We start from the raw sequence: 12,954 nt of genomic DNA, 5'->3' as shown, positions 1-12,954 counted from the left end.
TTTCTTGGAATCCCTAAGATACAATGATTAGAAAAAGAAGTCTACACCCTATATTTTAAGAAATCACAAATGAAAATTTCCTGGAGGGCAGAACCAGAGAAGAAGACAGAAAGCAACCAATGATCACCTTCTGAAAGAAATCCCAAAAGAAAAAGGCTCAGTAATGTCATAGCCAAATTCTATAATTCTCACATCAAAGAAAAAAAATACTGTAAGCAACCAGAAAAAGTAGAAACCAGAAAAATGCCAAGGAACCACAGTCAATATCACAGAAGATCTGAGAGCTTCTCTTATTTGTGAAAAGATATCATGTAATACAATATTCCAAAAGGAAAATGATATGAGATCTAAGCTAAGAATGACTCATTCTATAAGTCCTAAGAAGAAAAAATAGATCTTCAACGAAATAAAGACTTTCAGGCATTTTTAATGAGAAGACCAGAGCTGAGTAGGGATTTTAAAATTCAAACATGAGTCAAAAAAAACCTAGAAAGGTAAATTTATTTGTGTGATTAGAAGAAGGTATACCATGATGATGAGATAACATGTTCAAAGGGTAGGAAACAGTTTTGTCATCTTTTCTAATTCTTAATCAGTTAAAGACAAAAATAATTTTAAGTTGTGATATTCAACCAACATTAGACAATGTTGAAATAAACATTTGAAACACCCATATCCTTTAGAACCTATATAATAGGTACTCTTTCATAGGACCACAGATGTGAAGGTGGAATACACTCTAGAACAATGTCTTAATTTTACAGATGAGGAAATTGAAACCTTAAGAGAGGAGTAATTTGTGTAAAGTCACCAAGGCTGTAAGTAAAAGAATCAGGATTTAAATTTACATACTTTATGTTCAGCATTTTGTTTTGTTTTGTTCTTTGATAAGCTTCCTTATATCTGGAAATACTATTGGTAGAAGATAGGGGACATAGAAGTTGTAGATCTTGTAGCAAACAGAAGGTAACTACAGTAGACAAGCACAGACTTCATTCAGTTTTCCTACAAAATGACTAGAACTGGGGAGTGGAAAATTATAATCATAGTCTAATAATCTCAGAGAACATAAATAAGTGAAGCAAAAATGTTCAGGACCTTAAATAATCAGTTGGGTACCTATCTATACTTGCCCTTAATGTAAATTATATTTTAAAAGATACAATGCTTCCCTTTGTAGGCAATATCCAATAGTAAATAGTCATTTATAATAATCTAATATTCCAAAATATTAAAATAAGAGAATTTATTTAGTTTACTGATTATGAGACTTGCTATTATGAAATGAGCTTCAAAACTCATTCTCTCAGGAAGTAGTCCATTTTTTTTTTTTTTAGGAACTGGAGGAAAGGATGTTTCTGAGGGAGCATCTGAAGAAGGAAGAATTACAAATCTTGGAGGTGGATATGCCATTCAACAGTAATGGCTCACCATGCAGTTTTATTAGCAAGGGTGGACCACTTCAAATCTGGTTGGGAGGTGTAGAAAGAAGCCTAAATTTTATTTTTGTTTATCATAATAAAAGAATCTTTCTCTTTACTTCGCCTCCCCTATCCCTCCATCCCCATATGAAAGAAAGAAGAATACACACATACACAATTTCCGCTTACTTCCCTCTGCCCCATTACTTGAAATTAGAGGGGAGACCTTCTCTGATCAGTAATTCCTCCTCAATATTATATCTTACAAATATATAGAAAGTATATATTTGGTGACCTTGTATTTCCCGTGTATATATGTACAGATAACTTATAAGTTTTGTTCTTAGATCTGATATTGGGCAGGAAAAAGATAGAGGACTATACAAAATTATAAAGGTAATATTCCAGACACAGACCCCTCAGTCTCCTTTATGGATACTGATTGATTCAGAGGTAGGATTAGAATCTTTCTGAAATGGTCCTACTAATCATGCAGAAAGTGTGAAATGCCATCCAATTCAAATTTCGTAAAAATCCTTTATCCTTTTAATATTATAGATTTTTAAAAATGAAAATGGTCATTTTAACATCAATTGACTATGAACTATTTTAATTGAATTTTTCTAAAATGAACAACTGATAAATAAAATTTAAATTGCCATATGGGTTAAATTTATTTAGCTCAATGGAAGTATTTTAGAATATGCAGTGAAAGATTTAATATAACGTCTAATCACTTAAATAATGCCCTCAATTGACTGATTATATCTAAGTTTTTTTCTCTTTATATTAGCTTCTTTTTTCACATACCTTTGAGTCAACATTATAACAATGATAGCCAGAGTAAAAGATCTAGTCTGACATCTTCAATGCGTTGGGAAAGAACAATTTTTGTCTTCAAGGCACAACATAAATACTGCTCTCAGCTGACAATATATATAAATAGTGTCCATCACCCCTCAGAATTCTTTAAAGACATAAGTATGCTCCTGGTCACTGCCATGAAGACAAAGACTGCCTTAATGACTTTATTGAGTTTATCATTAAAATAAAAGGAGATCTGCCGACAACAGCTATAAATCACTACAAATGGCCTGTGGGTAACCTTTGACACAGCTCACTTGAAATAAACCAGAGACAGATTCAAACCTTTTGTTCAAGGCAGTAGGTGGACTAGTGGTTTTCTTTTTCTTTGAGTTCATTTACTATGTTAGTTTCTCAAGCCAACTTTTTTTTTTCCTGAGTGTCTGAAATGCTTTGATATGTATTCAGAAAGTACATTAACCTCTGAGAGGTTATGGAACTACACATGTATATGGGAAGGAAGGTAGTAAGTGGTTATGCAGAGAGTAAGGAGAAGAGGCAGGATTTGAAATCAGCTCTTTCAGGTTTCAGACCCTCTGAATCATTTGCAATGTCAAGAATTTAACCTTTTTTTTAATACATAATTGGTACATCTGACTAGTCTCACTGAATATCTTAAAGTTCTCTACCGTATTTACCATTATTTGTGAATTATATACATGATAACATTTGTAATCAGTTTATATTTGTTATATAAAAATAAAGTTTATAACTTTTCTATATGAAAATGTTATGAATTAACTGAATGACATAAAATTATCTTTTCTGTATATATTTTGGAATGGGATAATGGAAATGTCTTGAAAATATGAAAGTAGTTTTTATAGTTCAAGCTGCCAATATGATTTTGATCTTGATCAGTATTAGCAATACTGTTTCCCTATATAATAGTTCATTCCTCAAATCTGATCAAGGATCATATATACTGGCATACAGCAGAAATGGAAGAAAATTTATCCATCAAATTCAACTGATGTGCAATTGTTTTTCAGTTATTATAATAGCCTATGATGTTAGACTGGTTAATCATATCAAGCAAATTTTCTTTGTATCTACTTGATAGATGCCAAAATTTTTAAGAAGAAATTCACCAATACAGAGGGGTATAGGCCTTAATTCCTCATTGTGTTCTACCCAAACCTAGAATTCCAGTCTGCTGACCACTTTTTAATGATCTTTTTTTTGGGGCTGTGGCAACCTATGAGGACAAAGAAGTTCTTTTTCAAAGACAAAATGGCCTTTAGTCCTTTGCAGACCTTTCCACTTCTGCACTGATGGTAGCAGAGTGATACGAAAGGAAGCAGAGAATGCTTAAAATTGCAAAGGATTTAGATTGCCTATAAGTTTTAACTTGAGAGTCAGTAGGAAAGCTTGGGTTCAAATGCTACTTCTGATCCTTACTCTCTGGATGACCTTCCTGTCCACATACCTGCAAGTCACTTAATTTCTCTAAGTCTTAGGAAATGTTCTGACTTATCAACTAAATTACACTTTGTGAAATGCATTGAGGAAAGGAGTTACCACTACAAGGAAATCAAGTACCACTGAAAGACTGGCATAAATATTAATTTGTATTGCTACTCCAAATGTGGGATCTTTGTTCAATAACCAGTTAGTGGAAAGACTAATGAACACCTGAATCATATATAAATGCTAGCATTTTCACTATTAACAAATTTAGAAGAAAAAGGCCATTTCAGCTAAATGAAACTCTCCTTGGAGATTTAAATGAAGGGGTTAATAGAAATGGCTTTTATTATAATTCAAAGACAAGATCTATAACATTATGGGACACTTAATTTATTTGGCTGAAATGTATGCAACATTCTCCACCTATAGTCTTCTACCACTCTGGAGAACAGGAAAGTGTTTTCAATTCTCTGCTTGTCTTTTAGTGTTGTTTTCATTGACCTTATTCAAATCATTGTATTCTTTTATTTTCTAATTTTTATTTCTTTACTATAGATAAGTTCATTCAAATGTCTCCATGTATTTTTAAAAATAAATCCTTTATATTTTTCATTTCTTATAATACAGTGATAATTCCATTATATTGAAATAAAACAGTTTATTTAGCCACTCCCTTTTCAATATATACCAATTTTGTTTTTAACTTTTTGCTACTACTCAAGTTTTGCTTTTTTGTTTATAACATTTTCCTCTGTCACTAACTTTCTTGGAGTATATGCCCAGTTGTGAGATTATATTTTAAATACATTTATTATTTCTGCAAGGTTTACTTTTAATCATTTGAGCATACCATATATTTTTCTATTGAAGATTGTCTTTTGAGCACCTTTCTGGTGTCAGTTTTATGTATTGTTACTTATTTTATGCATTTGTTTTTGTGTATCTATTTTATATTGTTATTATTTATGTATTTGTAAAAGATGTGATTTTGTTTTTTATTTTGCTTGTTATTTAATTTTTAATATTTTTCTATCTATAAATTCTAAATCTGAAAAAGACATGCTAAAATCCCTAAAAATGATTGCCTTTCTATCTATAACTTCCTGTAATTTATTTAACATTTTTCTTTGTTTCATCATTGACAGTTGAACAGGGTAGAATTTGAAAGAGCCTTTCCTCCCCTTTCCAAAGTGCATACACTGGATTGCTTAGTTAAGTACAAATTGGTCAAGCATGCTTATTTTTCTTAAGTTGCTTTTTTCCAGTCTGTTTATTATTTTTCACAGTCTCTATTCAGTTCTAATTTTTTTTTTCAACAGGAATACTTATAGGTCAGATCTGCCTTAAATCCATTTTCCCCCTTGAAATTCTTAATTTTGTCATATAAGTTGTATCTGTGTATAAGACACTTGTTGTTTAGTATTTCATATTCCAATCTTTTTGTTTCCTTTTTGTTGGTGCTTAATCATCTTTATTACTGAGTTATATTCTTGGTTATGTGATATGTCTTTTCCTATCTTCTTGAAGATTTTTTTTCCCTTCAGCCTAAGAGTTCTGGAAATTGGTTATCATATTACTCAGTGTTTTATATCTGGCATTTCCCTCTGATAGCAAACCCGTTGAATCTGTCAGTCAGCACTTTGCCTTCTGGTTCTAATAACATAATAAAAGCTAACAATTTTATTCTATTTTGAGATTTGTAAAACAGTTTACATTATTTATTACAGTTATCTCATTTAATTGTTCATGTCCTCAACTATATACATATGTAATATGTCTCAGGCCCATAAGGAAATAACTTCTAAACTTTCCCATATTGAGGAATGAAGGACTTTGGATGAATCAGGCTATGAGGTAAAATTCTATGTGTTTCTAATAGATGCTGAGATGACTGGTGAAGATGTGTTATGGAGGTTCATCTCAGCCAGCTACTCTTAGGCCCAGAAATCATAGGATTATAGGAGCATAGATCAAGGGCTTAAAGGGACCTCGAAGGTCATGTAGTTCAACCCCAGTCACAAACAATAAAACTGAAACTCTAGGAACTGAATTGACTTCCCCAAGGTTACTCAAATTGCAGATGTCAGAGGGAGGTTTCAAAGACCCAGTGCTCCATCCATTTTTCTAGGCTGTAGTTCCCACTAGAAAGAGCCTGTAAAACAGGATTTTGTAGTGGGGATCTGGGGCAGGCAAACAGAATATAGAATGGAGCAGAGGGAGCTAATATCAAGTGTAAGGGGCAGGTCTTTGATAGAGACCTTACTTTTATTCTCAGCTTTGTCTTTTCTTTGTAGTCTGTGATCCATGGAAGATAATACAGGAACCTAAGATAAAGAAGTAGAAGTACATGCAAGAAGTGGGGGAAGGGAATGATATTTAAATAGTGCCTACTATATACCTACTACTGGGCTGAGCCCTTTATAAAATATTATCTATTTGGTGCTCACAACAACCCTGTAAATTAAGTGCTATTATTATACCCATTTTACAGTTCAGGAAAATGAGGTATAGAGAGGTTAAGTGACTTGCCCAAAGTAACACAGCCAGTAAGTATCTGAGGCTGCATTTAAATAAGCTCAGGTACTCTTGAGTCCAGAACCAGAGCTCTTATCTCTGCCACGTGGCTGCAGAAACAAATCATAGGGCCCGATAGGATAGTTCTCATCCATTCATTTCCCCCTTCCCCCCCTTTTCTCCTTTAAGGATTATCTTTTGGAAATTTCTTTTCCACTGTTGATTTTTTTTTTCTGTATACCTCATATGTGGTGGTGAAGAACTGATAAGATGCAGACATTCACTACACCATCTTGTCAGAAGTCCTCAGTACCATAAAGATTTTGAACTGAGGCTGCATGTGTACAATAAGATAGGCCCAGAATTTAAAAAGAGGGGGAACATGAATTAGATTGCCTTTGAGAAATTGATCTGTATTTTTAGTAACGCCAAGTTTCTCTCTGAAATAATGGCCTATTGTTTTAACATCAGTATTATTTTCATGATGTTGCATACTTTTGAGTCATGAAATATCAGTCTCCAAAGAATTAAAATTGAATTTCTCCCAAAGGGTAATTGATAGGTGCATAAATCTGATCAAGAACCTACAACCTCCTCAACTTCACATTTAAAATCCTTTATACACTGGCATCAGCTGGCTTGCCAGGTTTTGGGCATTTTCCCACAACATTAACCTATTGCCCATTCCCTGAAATCTACTTTCTGTTTTCAACTTTTATGCTTTGCATAGACGAATGTGTTCTCCTCACTCACTCAATCAATAAACATTTGTTAAGCACCTACTATGTGCTGTGAATACTGTGAACCTGTGCTAGGAATACAGAAAGAGGTAAAAGATAGTCCCTGCTCTCAGAGAGCTTACAACCTAATGGGAGAAATAGCATACAAAGAAATATATACAGGATAAATAGGAAATAACTAAAAGAATGTACATGTCTCAGAATCCCTGGCTTCCTTCAAGGTTTAGTGACCTGCTATTTCCTAAGGCAAGCCTTTCCTGGTTGTCCTAATTGTTAGTGCTTTATCTTTCTTTTTTAAATGACCATATTTATACTTAAGCACATACACATAGGGACAGTTTTGTACTTGCCTTTTTATTCCCACCGCCCATCTCAGTGCTATGCACACAGAGTAGTTCAACAAGCATTTGTCATTTATCTATCACTTATTGACTTAATAAGTCAAGAGTCATTTATTAATAACTTACTTTGTTCCTTTAGGTGTCCTTCAGGGTTCCACCCTAGAATCTCTACCCTTCTCCCACTCTACTAATTCACTTGGCAATCTCATTAGTTTCCAGAGATTTCATTCCAGTCTCTATGCTGATTATTCTCAAATCTATCTATCCTGCCCCAAATTCTCTGCTAATCTCTAATCTCCAGCTGCTTTTCAGAACATCTCAAACTGGATGTTCAGAAGACATCTTAAACTCAATATGCCCAAAACAGAGCTCATCTTCCCCTCTAAATTCTCCTTACTTCCTACCTTCTTTTTTACTGTAGAGGACAACGGCATCCTCCCCATGCTTCAGGTTTGCAACATAAGAATCATTCTGCATTCCTCACTCTCTTTCACCTTTCCTCCTTCCCCCTTTCCCAATTCAATCTATGGTCCAGGACTGTTGATTTCTTTGCAACATCTGCCTACAAAACACCCCTTCTCTCCTCTGACACTGCCCCCATTCTAGTGCAGGCCCTCAACACCTCACGTCTGTAATTTTGGTGAGGTCTGCCTGTCTCAGTTCTCTCCCACTCCATTCCATCCTCCAATCAGCTACCAAAGTGATTTTCCTAAAGCACATGGCAGGTTATATCCTGTTCCTCCCTCCACCTTCCACCTTGCCCCACCCCAATTCAATAAATTTTAATGGTTTCCTATCACCTCCAGGACCAAATGTACAATGTTCTGTTTGACATTTAAAGCCCTTCAAAACAGCCCCCTCCTACCTTTCTAGTCTTCTTAACATCTTACTCCCTAGCTTGTACTTTTCCATCTAGTAACACAGGCCCCCACTCGATATCTTGGCTCCAGGAATTTTCTCTGGCTGTCCCCCCCATGCCTAGAATGCTCTTCCTCTTCAACTCTTAATTCTAGTGTGACCCTTTGTTGATTATTTGCTATTTATTCTTTATTTATCTTGCTTTATATTAGATTGTAAACTCCCCAAAATACAGGGATTATTTTTTGACTCTTTGTATCTCCAGTGCTTAGCACTGTGTAGCACCATAGTAGGCACTTAACAAATGTTGAGTGATTAATTCCCAGGCATTCTACTTAGCTCTGGGTATTTAATAACTATATATTGAATTGAATTTAGTTGGATCAGATTAGATGGTGGATATGAGTAGTTTACTACATATTACCAGGAGGAGTGGAATAAAATCTATTACTGGAGAGATCTATGACTGGACAAAAGGTGGTCTTATCACCTAGCATTACTGATGCAAAGGCTGCATGCTTCATTGGTATCCATGAAGTGTCAAAAGATCTAAAGCAAAGCTCTCAGTTGTTAGGACCCCTATATAGAGGATTTATGTGACTACATAAACATGAGTCACACAGAATGATAAGACACTGATCGACTGGAAACTGTCCCATTACAGGGAGTAACCATATATATCAGTGATGCCACAGATTCACAACAGGCACAGACTCCTAAAGTAGGAATGCTATTGTTCACTTTCCATGGAGTATTTTCTTTAGTGATTTTCCTTTTCTAGGTGAAAGGGTTTCTTCCTTATTGCTTGTAAGAGTTGATGTTTAGTGTTGAAGTTCTGAAGCTTGACTGAAATTTCTTGGTGAGTTAAAATGGAAGTTTTTATGGCATCCTGTGAAAGCTATCGATCAGTACAAATATGCATAAGAAAATGAAGTTGCTTCTGTAGTTAGGAGGATTTTCTTTCATGCTTCATGTTTCGAATCTGTGAAATGAACTGGTTGTGTTTTACGAACTGCAAGAACCCTTCCAGTTCTACCTTTCTATAATTCTGTGTAACCAATAATGTGGGGGTTGGGGTAAGGGCGAGGATAGAATTAGCAATGTGACCAATTGTAGTGAACCATGAAACTCTGTAAGTTTTACAGCGGGGTTAAGGGGATGGGGTAAGACAGGTAAGATAAAGTCTAACAATTTCTGTAGTGATATTGGCTAGGTAGCAGAGGACTAAAAATAAATTTATGGCGACTTAAAACATACATCAAAGAGGGATTGTAGACCTATGATCAACAAAGAGAAAATATACTAAAAAACCAGCCTATCTATGAATTGAAGGTCATATTCCTTAATTTATTTATCTCACTTGTTTGCATTTGCAAAGTATTAAATTTAGTTTAGCTGTCAACATTTCAAAAGTGACAGAAAATGAATTTATTTTTTTTTAAAGCAGAAGGAGTTAATGGGGGCCAGAGGTTACCATCTTATTTCCTGTCTTCCTCACATTCCCCACCAAAATATACATCAACGTGTGGATAAAATCACTGGCAGAAAAGTCAAGGACATTGTAAAGTAGATAGTTAAGGTTCTCATCACCTCCTACATGAATTCCTCTGCTTCCAGTCTCTCCTTTCTCTAATATGTCAGCCACACATCTACCAAGCTGATATTCCCAAGATGTAGGTCTGACTATTACTCTCCTGCTCAGAAAGCTTCAGTGGTTCTCTGTTGCCTCTCTAATGAGGTGAAAACTCTTCTGTTTGTCATTTAAAGATCTCTGCAATCTGGCTCTAATATCTCTTTCTAGACATGTTACATTACTCATCATACTAAGCATTGTGTGTCAGGCAAACTGTCTGCTACACACAACATTCCCTCTCTTGTCTCCTAGTCTTAGCTTCTCCTAGATTGCTTTTCCTCTTTAACTCTGCCTCTTTTAAACCCTAGCTCTGTTTAATACTCAGCTGAAATGTCACCTCTTACATGAAGTCTTTCCTTATCTTTGTCAAGTGTTATAATGTTCCCCTAAAAAATGGCTGTATATTTACTTTGTGCATATAGTTAAATGATTTACCTGTGTACATATTATTCTTAGTTGGAGGCAGCTAGGAGACTCAATAAATAGAATGCTGGGTCTGGAGTCAGGAAAACCTGAGTTCAAATCCACCCTTCCTAACTGTGTGACCCTGGGCAAGTCATTAATTTCTGTTTGCTTCAATTCAATAAAGAAGGAAAGGGCAAACTACTTCAATATCTTTGCCAAAAACACCCATGGACAGCAATGGTGTGCTATAATCCATAGGGTCACAAATATTCAGGTGTGACTGAACAATTGAACAACAATAGTTTGGGGGCAGTTCGATGGCAAAGTAGAAAGAGTGTCAGGCCTGGAGTCAGTAAAATTCTTCTTCCTGAATTCAAGTCTAGCCTCAAACACTTCCTAGGTGTGTGGCCCTAAGCAAGTCACTTAACCCTGTTTGCCTCAGTTTCCTCATCTGTAAAATGAGCTGGAGAAGGAAAAGGGAAACTACTCCAGTATCTCTGCCAAGAAAAACCCAAATGTGGTCATGAAGAGTCAGACATGACTGAAAAATGACTCAACAAAAACATATTGTTTTTCATACTAGAATGTACATTCCTTAAAGGCAGACAATGTTTTAAGCTTTGTCTTTGTGCCTAAGTGCCCAGTATTTCCCTGGAAGGTAGTAGAAGCTTATTAAAGGCTTGTTGAATTAAATGACATTGAATATGAACATTGTTGTAGGACCTGTTAAATTGTGACTGTCTTGATTAATTTCTTTAAATGTCACCATGATCTCTGGCCAAGTGAGATTGATAATAGGAAAGAAAAAATAAATTAGCAAAATAATAGGGCATTTGTGTCAGCCAAATGGCCCAGTGGATTGAGCAATGGGTCTAAAGTCTTGGAAGACTTGAGTTTAAATCCAGTCTCAGCCATTTGCTAGCTGGGTGATTCTAGTCAAGTTACTTAACCTTTCTATCTCAGTTTTCTCAATGGCAAAATGAGGACAATAGCACCCACCTCCTAGAATTGTTGTGAGGATTCAATGAGGTAATATTGGTAAAGCACTTTCTACAGTGCGTGGCATGCAATAGATGCTTAATAAGTACTTATTTGCTGCCTTGTCCAATGATCAGTCAGCTCTGCAGACAAATGGATACCACTACCACCATTACCACTCCTTCAAAGAAAAAAAATCTACCCTGTAAATTCATTGTTTTGAATCTTAAGGGCACTTTCTCTCTAAGTACCCTTAAAATATATAAAACCTTAGCTAGATTTAGTTGACCTTACTCTCAAGAGTTAGAGTAAAATAGATTGAAGGGCATGAGGAGAAAAACCAAAGCTGACTTTACAGTTTTGTTGACAGCAGAAAATTTTCTCTTTGGCAGGTACTATTTGTTGATGCCTAAATATATCCTTTTTTATCATCTGTCTTTACACTTACATAAATATAACCTTGATCCCACAAACCTCCAGTGAAGGAGGGTGTCCAGGCCAGCTTCATTTCCTACTTGGCTACACTGCCTTGGACTTCTCCATCATGCTCCCAATGAATCTCATAATCCTGCAAGATCACAAGGGTCTATTAATACTCATACTATGTCAGTGCCCTCTGTCTCAAGGCCTCTCTGGTTGGAGATCATTGAGGAGAGTTACTCCTGAAATGTCAAAATAAGTGAGTTGTCCAGTACAACCATCTCTTAATACTTTGGACTTCTCCATCATGCCCTTGACCTAGATAACATCCTTATCCCTCACCCATCCTGGTTTTGTATAATTTTTTCCTCCATTAGATTGTAAGCTACTTGAGGGCAAAAACTGTCTTTGTCTTTGATATTTGCATCCACAGTACTTAGAACTGTGCCCAGCACAGAGCGGACATTTAATAAATGTTTATTGACTGAATGATGCACATGTTTTGAAGGCCAAGATGCCATTTCAGGAGTGTCATGCTTCTTTTTGCCCTAATTAGAAATCTGGGAAAATTACTCACTTTTAATAAACTGGTAGGTAACACAACTTTGACTCAATTGCAAGCATGTCTAAATGGCCTTTTAGAGAGAGAGGAAGAGAGAGAGAGGGAGGGAAGGAGGGAGACAGAGAGGAAAGGAGGGGGGGGGAGGGAAGGAGGGAGAGAGGGAAGGAAGGAGAGGGAAAGGGAGGGAGGGAAAGAGGGAGGGAGAGAGGAAGGGAAGGGGGAGAGAGAGAGAGCGCTCAAAGATGATGCCATTCAACACATACTTAAAAGAGTATCCTATATATAGGATTCCCTAGAAAGTGGTCATCCAACCTCTTTTTGAAGAACTTTAGTGAGCAAGAAACGCACTGTGCCAGGAACAGCCCATTGCATTTAGAGTGCTAATTGCTACACTTTTTTTGTTGTTTTCTACATGGGAAGCTTCAATCTGTCCCTTCAGTTTTCACCTACTATTCTCCATTCTTTTTGTGGGGGTAGGAGAGCAGGGGCTCAAGGAGAGAGAAAACCCCCTGGGGTGATTGTTTTATTTTTGTATTTTAACTTTGCTGGCTAAGGGCTAAATCAGTTTGTTCTGTGTTGCTAAAGGACTGCATATGTTGTCAGCCCTCTAGAAATCTGGGCACTTGAGTTCAAAACTGTGTTTCCTCTAGTTTTATCTCTGACTGTACCTATCCTCAAAAAGCCTACAATCGAATAGAAGGGATAACAGGTAAAAGAATACATGTGATATAGGGGAACAGCCTAGACACAGTTCTTACCTTTTTTTTTTTTTTTGCTTTTTGGAGGGCAATTGGGGTTAAGTGACTTG

The 12,954-nt window shown here is 35.9% G+C and overlaps 1 protein-coding gene across 1 annotated transcript in view; it reads left to right on the top strand.

Annotated features, from left to right (window-relative positions):
* Nucleotides 1-12,954, top strand: part of LOC138175785 (transcription factor SOX-5) — a 503,395-nt gene that overhangs the window by 426,007 nt on the left and 64,434 nt on the right. The gene's annotated exons all lie outside the window — the stretch shown is intronic.

This window comes from Petaurus breviceps, unplaced genomic scaffold (genome assembly GCF_028583685.1).
Source record: "Petaurus breviceps papuanus isolate PSGF00001 unplaced genomic scaffold, PetGlider_PUasm1.0 79, whole genome shotgun sequence".
Lineage (NCBI taxonomy): Eukaryota > Metazoa > Chordata > Mammalia > Diprotodontia > Petauridae > Petaurus > Petaurus breviceps.
Note: the sequence above shows the minus strand (reverse complement) of the source record. Positions and strands in the feature narration are given on the sequence as shown.